The following is a 9,165-nucleotide window of genomic DNA, read 5'->3' as shown; positions in this document are numbered from 1 at the left end:
CAAGGATTTATCCCGTGGTTCGGCCAAGTACAATACTTGCCTAGTCCACGTTGTGGCGTCCCAATGGACGAGAGTTGCACTCAACTCCTTTCAAGTGATCCAATGATCAACTTGAATACCACGGTGTTCTTTTTTCTTTACTCTTTCCCGTTTGCGAGGAATCTCCACAACTTGGAGCCTCTCGCCCTTACAATGAGATGATCACAAAGAAGCACAGATGTAAGAGTGGGAAGAGCAACATACACAAGTCTCAAAGCACGAGCACAAACACGCACACAAGTCACAACTTGAGCTCTAAGATCACACACGGAGTTCTCAACTCAAGAGGAGCTCAAATTGCTATCACAACGAATCAAATGCGCTAGAGAGATGTCTTGGTGCTAAGAGATGATCAAAGAATTCTTGGTGTCCTCATTCATGCGCCTAGGGGTCCCTTTTATAGCCCCAAGGCAGCTAGGAACCGTTGAGAGCAATCCAGGAAGGCAAATCTTGCCTTCTGTCGACTGGTGCACCGGACAGTCCGGTGCACCACCGGACACTGTCTGGTGCAGATTTCTTTCCTATTCTAGCGCAGCCGACCGTTGAAGCTTTGGAGTCGTTGGCGCACCGGACAGTCCGATGCCCCCTTCTGACCGTTGGCTTGGCCACGCGTCACGCACAGATTGCGCGGCCAACCGTTGGCTCAGCCGACCGTTGGCTCACCGGACAGTCTGGTGCACCACCGGACAGTCCAGTGATTTATAGCCGTACGCCGCCGTCGAGACCCGAGAGCAGTCAGTTCACCAGACGCCAGCCTAGCGCACCGGACAGTTCCATTTGTCTTTTCTCTGATTCTAGCACTTAGACAAATATGTTAGTACACAAAAACCAATGTACCAAGTCTAGAATCATACCTTTGTATTGATTTGCACTTTGTCCACCATTTGGCATAGTTTAACACATGACCATTTATGTTGGACACTTAATCACCAAAATACTTAGAAATGGCCCAAGGGCACATTTCCCTTTCAATCTCCCCCTTTTTGGTGATTTATGCCAACACAACAAAAAGCAACATATAGAAGTGCAACATCAATTGCAAATGAGAACAAGAATTGTTTTTTATTCAAATTTGGCATATTTGGATCATCCTTTGCCACCACTTGGTTTGTTTTTGCAAATCAAACTCAATTTCCTATCTCTAAGTCAAATTCACTTGTTGAGGCATAGAGAAAGGTATTCCAAGAGAAATTGATCAAAGATTAAAAAAACTTCCCCTTTTTCCCATAATCAAACATTCTCCCCACACGAGACCAACTTTTGACAAAAAAGAGACACTTAGAGTATTTTGACAAAACAAAAGTTCTAACTCTACTTATTTTCAAAATTCTCAAGTGGTAGCTGATCCATTTCTTGCTTTGGCCTTAATTTCTCCCCCTTTGGCATCAAGCACCAAAACGGGATCATTTTTGGCCCATAAACCTCATTACCTCACCAAAATCTTCAACTTAGAGTAAAGAGGCAATAAGAGCATGGAAATGAACTTGGAGTTAGTTACCCTCTCATCGGAGTGCAGTGGAAGTCTTTCATGGTCCAAGTCCATCTTTCCCTTTCAATCCACTTTTGAGACTAAATCAAGCAAGCTCTAACACATGGTTAGTCTCAAAGAGTCAAGTTGTAGCACATCTCCCCCTAAATATGTGCATCACTTGCAAATGGACTTGTGAGGTCCAGAGAGTGCTTGTACAACTTGAGCACCATTAATGAACAACAAAATGTATAAGGAACATGATCAAGGCATAGAACACATGCATGCTATAAATCAATCCAAGTTCCGCGAATCTAAGACATTTAGCTCACTACGCAGCCTGCAAAAGGTCGTCTCATCTAGAGGCTTGGTAAAGATATCGGCTAGCTGGTTCTCGGTGCTAACATAAAACACTTCGATATCTCCCTTTTGCTGGTGATCTCTCAAAAAGTGATGTCGGATGTCTATGTGCTTTGTGCGGCTGTGTTCAACAGGATTATTCGCCATGCGGATTGCACTCTCATTGTCACATAGGAGTGGGACTTTGCTCAGATTGTAGCCAAAGTCCATGAGGGTTTGCCTCATCCAAAGTAGTTGCGCGCAACACTGTCCTGCGGCAACATACTCGGCCTCAGCGGTGGATAGGGCAACAAAAGTTTGTTTCTAAGAACTCCAAGACACCAGGGACCTTCCTAAGAATTGGCACGTCCCTGATGTACTCTTCCTATCAACCTTACATCCAGCATAATCGGAATCTGAATATCCAATCAAGTCAAAGGTATACCCCCTTGGATACCAGATCCCGAAGCAAGACGTAGCGACTAAATATCTAAGAATTCGCTTCACGGCCACTAAGTGACACTTCCTTGGATCGGATTGAAATCTAGCACACATGCATACACTAAGCATAATATCCGGTCTACTAGCACATAAGTAAAGAAAGGAACCTATCATAGACCGGTATGCTTTTTGATCAACGGACTTACCTCCTTTGTTGCGGTCGACGTGTCCGTCAGTTCCCATTGGAGTCTTTGCAGGCTTGGCGTCCTTCATCCCAAACCGCTTGATCAAGTCTTGCGTGTACTTTGTTTGGGAGATGAAAGTGTCGTCCTTGAGTTGCTTCACTTGGAACCCAAGGAAGTAGTTCAACTCGCCCATCATCGACATTTCAAACTTTTGAGTCATCACTCTGCTAAACTCTTCACAAGACTTTTGGTTAGTAGAACCAAATATTATGTCATCGACATAAATTTGGCACACAAATAAGTCACCATCACAAGTCTTAGTGAATAAAGTTGGATTGGCTTTCCCAACATTGAAAGCATTAGCAATTAAAAAGTCTCTAAGGCATTCATACCATGCTCTTGGGGCTTGCTTAAGTCCATAGAGCGCCTTAGAGAGCTTACACACGTGGTCGGGGTACCGTTCATCCTCAAAGCCAGGGGGTTGCTGTGAGCACCTAGAGGGGGGGTGAATAGGTGATCCTGTGAAACTTAAACTTATAGCCACAAAAACTTGTTAAGTGTTAGCACAATAATCGCCAAGTGGCTAGAGATGAGTCTCAACAAATCACAATACCACAAAAGATCAACACAGAGAAGACACAGTGGTTTATCCCGTGGTTCGGCCAAGTACAAAACTTGCCTACTCCACGTTGTGGCGTCCCAACGGACGAGAGTTGCACTCAACTCCTCTCAAGTGATCCAATGATCAACTTAAATACCACAGTGTTATGCTTTTCCTTTCAATATCCCGTTTGCGAGGAATCTCCACAACTTGGAGTCTCTCGCCCTTACACTTGAGATTCACAAAGAAATACGTAGTAAGGGAGGGAAGCAACACACACAAATCCACAGCAAAATGCGCACACACACGGCCAAGAATCGAGCTCAAAAGACTATCTCAAAGTTCTCACTAGAACGGAGCTCGAATCACTGAGAATGACAAACGAATGCGCAAAGACTGAGTGTGGATGATCAAGGATGCTCTAAGGTTGCTTGGTATACTCCTCCATGCGCCTAGGGGTCCCTTTTATAGCCCCAAGGCAGCTAGGAGCCGTTGAGAGCAATTCTGGAAGGCTGATCTTGCCTTCTGTCATCGGGCGCACCGGACAGTCCGGTGCACACCGGACACTGTCCGGTGCCCGATTTCTTTCCTTAAATGGCGCAGCCGACCGTTGCAGATCTGGGAGCCGTTGGCGCACCGGACAGTCCGGTGCCCCCTTCCGACCGTTGGCCCGGCCACGTGTCGCGCGCAGATTCCGCGGCCGACCGTTGGCCCGGCCGACCGTTGGCTCACCGGACAGTCTGGTGTACACCGGACAGTCCGGTGAATTTTAGCCGTACACCGTCGGCGAATTCCCGAGAGCGGCCACTTCACGCCGAGTCAGCCTGGCGCACCGGACACTGTCCGGTGCACCACCGGACAGTCCAGTGACCCACCGGACAGTCCGGTGCTCCCAGACTCAGCAGATTTTTGGCTGCTCGAGCCAAGACATTTCCAATTGGATTTTTCCTGTTTCCAGCACTTAGACACAATACATTAGTCCATAAAACAATGTACTAAGTCTGAGAAACATACCTTAATTCTTGATTTGTACTTTGTCCACCTTTTTACACTTAGGCACTTGTGTTGGACACTAAATCACCAAAACACTTAGAAATGGCCCAAAGGCACATTTCCCTTTCAATCTCCCCCTTTTTGGTGATTTATGCCAACACAACATAAAGCAAGTAGAACAAGTACAAAATCAAATCAAATAAGAACTCAAAATTGTTTTGATTCAATTTTGACATATATGGATCACTCTATGCCACCACTTGGTTTGTTTTTTTGCAAATCCAACTCAAATTTCTATCTCTAAGTCAAACACACATGTTAAGACATAAAGAGAGTCATTCCAAGAGAAATTGATTCAAGATTTCAAAAACTTCCCCTTTTTCCCATAATCAACACTTCTCCCCACAAGAAGCCAACTTTTGACAAGAGAGACAACAAAAGAGTTTTGACAAACCAAAAGCTCTATTCTACTGTTTTCAAAATCTCTCAAGTGGTAGCTGATCCATTTATCGCTTTGGCCTTTATTTTCTCCCCCTTTGGCATCAAGCACCAAAACGGGATCAATCTTGGCCCTTTAACCCCATTGCCTCACCAAAATCTTCAATTAAGAGCAAATAGGCAATAAGAGTTTAAAGATGAACTTGGAATAAGTTACCCTCTCATCGGAGTGCAGTGGAAGTCTTTCACGGTCCAAGTCCACCTTTCCCTTTCAAACTTTCTTTGAGACTAAAGCAATCAAACTCAAGCATATGGTTAGTCTCAAAGGGTCAAGTTGTAACACATCTCCCCCTAAAACTGTGCATCACTTTGCAACAGACTTGTGAGGTCCAGGGAGTGTTTGTACAACTTGAGCACCATACTAAACAACAAAATGCAAAAAGGAACATGATCAAAGGCATAAACACATGTATGCTATAAATCAATCCAGGTTCCGCGAATCTAAGACGTTTAGCTCACTACGCAGCCTGCAAAAGGTCTTCTCATCTAGAGGCTTGGTAAAGATATCGGCTAGCTGGTTCTCGGTGCTAACATGAAACACTTCGATATCTCCCTTTTGCTGGTGGTCTCTCAAAAAGTGATGCCGGATGTCTATGTGCTTTGTGCGGCTGTGTTCAATAGGATTTTCCGCCATGCGGATGGCACTCTCATTATCACATAGGAGTGGGACTTTGCTCAGATTGTAGCCAAAGTCCCGGAGGGTTTGCCTCATCCAAAGTAGTTGCGCGCAACACTGTCCTGCGGCAACATACTCGGCCTCAGCGGTGGATAGGGCAACAGAGGTTTGTTTCTTAGAGTTCCACGACACCAGGGACCTTCCTAAGAATTGGCACGTCCCTGATGTACTCTTCCTATCGACCTTACATCCAGCATAGTCGGAATCTGAGTATCCAACCAAGTCAAAGGTAGACCCCTTTGGATACCAGAGCCCGAAGCAAGGCGTAGCAACCAAATATCTAAGAATTCGCTTCACCGCCACTAAGTGACACTCCTTAGGATCGGATTGAAATCTAGCACACATGCATACGCTAAGCATAATATCCGGTCTACTAACACATAAATAAAGTAAAGACCCTATCATTGACCGGTATGCTTTTTGATCAACGAACTTACCTCCTTTGTTGAGGTCGGTGTGTCCGTCGGTTCCCATCGGAGTCTTTGCGGGCTTGGCGTCCTTCATCCCAAACCGCTTTAGCAGATCTTGCGTGTACTTCGTTTGGGAGATGAAGGTGCCGTCCTTGAGTTGCTTCACTTGGAACCCAAGGAAGTAGTTCAACTCGCCCATCATTGACATCTCGAATTTCTGCGTCATTACCCTGCTAAACTCTTCACAAGACTTTTGGTTAGTAGAACCAAATATTATGTCATCGACATAAATTTGGCACACAAACAAATCACCATCACATGTCCTAGTAAAGAGTGTTGGATCGGCTTTCCCAACCTTGAAAGCATTAACAATTAGAAAGTCTCTAAGGCATTCATACCATGCTCTTGGGGCTTGCTTAAGTCCATAGAGCGCCTTAGAGAGCTTACACACGTGGTCGGGGTACCGTTCATCCTCGAAGCCAGGGGGTTGCTCCACGTACACCTCCTCCTTGATCGGCCCGTTGAGGAAAGCGCTCTTCACATCCATTTGGTACAACCTGAAAGAATGGTGAGCGGCATATGCTAGCAAGATGCGAATTGACTCTAGCCTAGCCACAGGAGCAAACGTCTCCTCAAAGTCCAAACCTGCGACTTGGGCATAACCTTTTGCCACAAGTCGAGCCTTGTTCCTCGTCACCACCCCGTGCTCGTCCTGTTTGTTGCGGAACACCCACTTGGTTCCCACAACATTTTGCTTGGGACGAGGCACCAGTGTCCAAACTTCATTGCGCTTGAAGTTGTTGAGTTCCTCCTGCATGGCTAACACCCAGTCCGGATCTAGCAAGGCCTCTTCTACCCTGAAAGGCTCAATAGAAGAGACAAAGGAGTAATGCTCACAAAAATTAACTAATCGAGATCGAGTAGTTACTCCCTTGCTAATATCACCCAAAATTTGGTCGACGGGATGATCCCTTTGAATCATCGCTCGAACTTGGGTTGGAGGTGCCGGTTGTGCTTCTTCCTCCATCACATGATCATCTTGTGCTCCCCCTTGATCACACTCCTCTTGATGAACCTGTTCATCGTTTTGAGTTGGGGGATGCATCATTGTTGAGGAAGAAGGTTGATCTTGCTCCAATTGTTCCTGTGGTCGCACATCACCAATCGCCATGGTGCGCATAGCGGCCGTTGGAACGTCTTCTTCATCTACATCATCAAGATCAACAACTTGCTCTCTTGGAGAGCCATTAGTCTCATCAAATACAACGTCGCTAGAGACTTCAACCAAACCCGATGATTTGTTGAAGACTCTATACGCCTTTGTATTTGAGTCATAACCTAACAAAAACTCTTCTACAGCTTTGGGAGCAAACTTAGAATTTCTACCCTTCTTTACTAGAATGTAGCACTTGCTCCCAAATACACGAAAGTAAGATACATTGGGTTTGTTACCGGTTAGTAGCTCATACGAAGTCTTCTTGAGGAGGCGATGAAGGTAGACCCTGTTGATGGCGTGGCAAGCCGTGTTTACGGCTTCCGACCAGAAACACTCGGGGGTCTTGAATTCTCCAAGCATCGTCCTCGCCATATCGATTAGCGTCCTGTTCTTCCTCTCTACCACACCATTTTGCTGTGGTGTGTAGGGAGCGGAGAACTCGTGCTTGATCCCTTCCTCCTCAAGGAACTCCTCCACTTGAAGGTTCTTGAACTCGGACCCGTTGTCGCTCCTTATCTTCTTCACCTTGAGCTCAAACTCATTTTGAGCTCTCCTGAGGAAGCGCTTGAGGGTCCCTTGGGTTTCAGACTTATCCTGCAAAAAGAACACCCAAGTGAAGCGGGAAAAGTCATCAACAATAACTAGACCATACTTACTCCCTCCTATGCTCAGATAGGCGACAGGTCCGAAGAGGTCCATATGCAGCAGCTCCAGGGGTCTTGAAGTGGTCATCACATTCTTGCTGTGATGCGCTCCTCCCACTTGTTTACCTGCTTGACAAGCTGCACAAGGTCTATCTTTTTCGAATTGCACGTTAGTCAAACCTATCACGTGTTCTCCCTTTAGAAGCTTGTGAAGGTTCTTCATCCCCACATGTGCTAAGCGGCGATGCCACAGCCAGCCCATGCTAGTCTTAGCTATTAAGCATGCATCTAGACCGGCCTCTTCTTTTGCAAAATCAACTAAATAAAGTTTGCCGTCTAATACACCCTTAAAAGCTATTGAACCATCACTTCTTCTAAAGACAGACACATCTACATTTGTAAATAGACAGTTATACCCCATGTTGCATAATTGACTAACAGATAGCAAATTATATCCAAGAGACTCTACTAAAAACACATTAGATATGGAGTGCTCATTAGAAATTGCAATTTTACCTAACCCTTTTACCTTGCCTTGATTCCCATCACCGAATATAATTGAATCTTGGGAATCCTTATTCTTGACGTAGGAGGTGAACATCTTCTTCTCCCCCGTCATATGGTTTGTGCATCCGCTATCAATAATCCAGCTTGAACCCCCGGATGCATAAACCTGCAAGGCAAATTTAGGCTTGGGACTTAGGTACCCAACTCTTGTTGGGTCCTACTAGGTTAGTCACAATTTCCTTAGGGACCCAAATGCAAGTTTTATCACCCTTGCATTTTGCCCCTAACTTTCTAGCAATTACCTTTCTATCCTTTCTACAAATTGCAAAGGAAGCATTCAAAGCATGATATATTGTAGAAGGCTCATTAACTTTCCTAGGAATATTAACAACATCTCTTCTAGGCATATTATGAACAACATTCCTTCTACCAACATTTCTATCATGCACATATGAAGAACTAGAAGCAAACATAGCATGAGAAAAATCATCGTAAGCATTATAACTCCTATAAGCATTTCTAGTTTGTCTCCTATCATGATACAAAAAGGCATGGTTCTTTTTAGCACTAGTAGCCATAGGGGCCTTCCCTTTCTCCTTAGCGGGAATGGGAGCCTTATGGCTTGTTAAGTTCTTGGCTTCCCTCTTGAAGCCAAGTCCATCCTTAATTGAGGGGTGTCTACCGATCGTGTAGGCATCCCTTGCAAATTTTAGTTTATCAAATTCATTCTTGCTAGTCTTAAGTTGGGCATTAAGACTAGCCAATTCCTCAGTTAATTTGGAAATTGAAACTAAATGATCACTACAAGCATCAACATCGAAATCTTTACACCTAGTGCAAATCTCAACATGTTCTATACAAGAATTAGATTTACTAGCTACTTCTAGTTTAGCATTTAAGTCATCATTAACACTCTTTAAAGTAGCAATGGTTTCATGACAAGAAGATAATTCACTAGAGAGCATTTCATTCCTCTTAATTTCTAGAGCAAGAGATTTCTGAGCTTCTACAAATTTATCATGTTCTTCATACAACAAATCCTCTTGCTTTTCTAAAAGTATATTCCTATCATTCAAGGCATCAATCAATTCATTAATTTTGTCTACCTTGGTTCTATCTAATCCCTTGAATAAGCATGAGTAATCTAT

The sequence above is a fragment of the Zea mays genome, chromosome 8, assembly GCF_902167145.1.
Source record: "Zea mays cultivar B73 chromosome 8, Zm-B73-REFERENCE-NAM-5.0, whole genome shotgun sequence".
Taxonomy (NCBI): Eukaryota; Viridiplantae; Streptophyta; class Magnoliopsida; order Poales; family Poaceae; genus Zea; species Zea mays.
Note: the sequence above shows the minus strand (reverse complement) of the source record.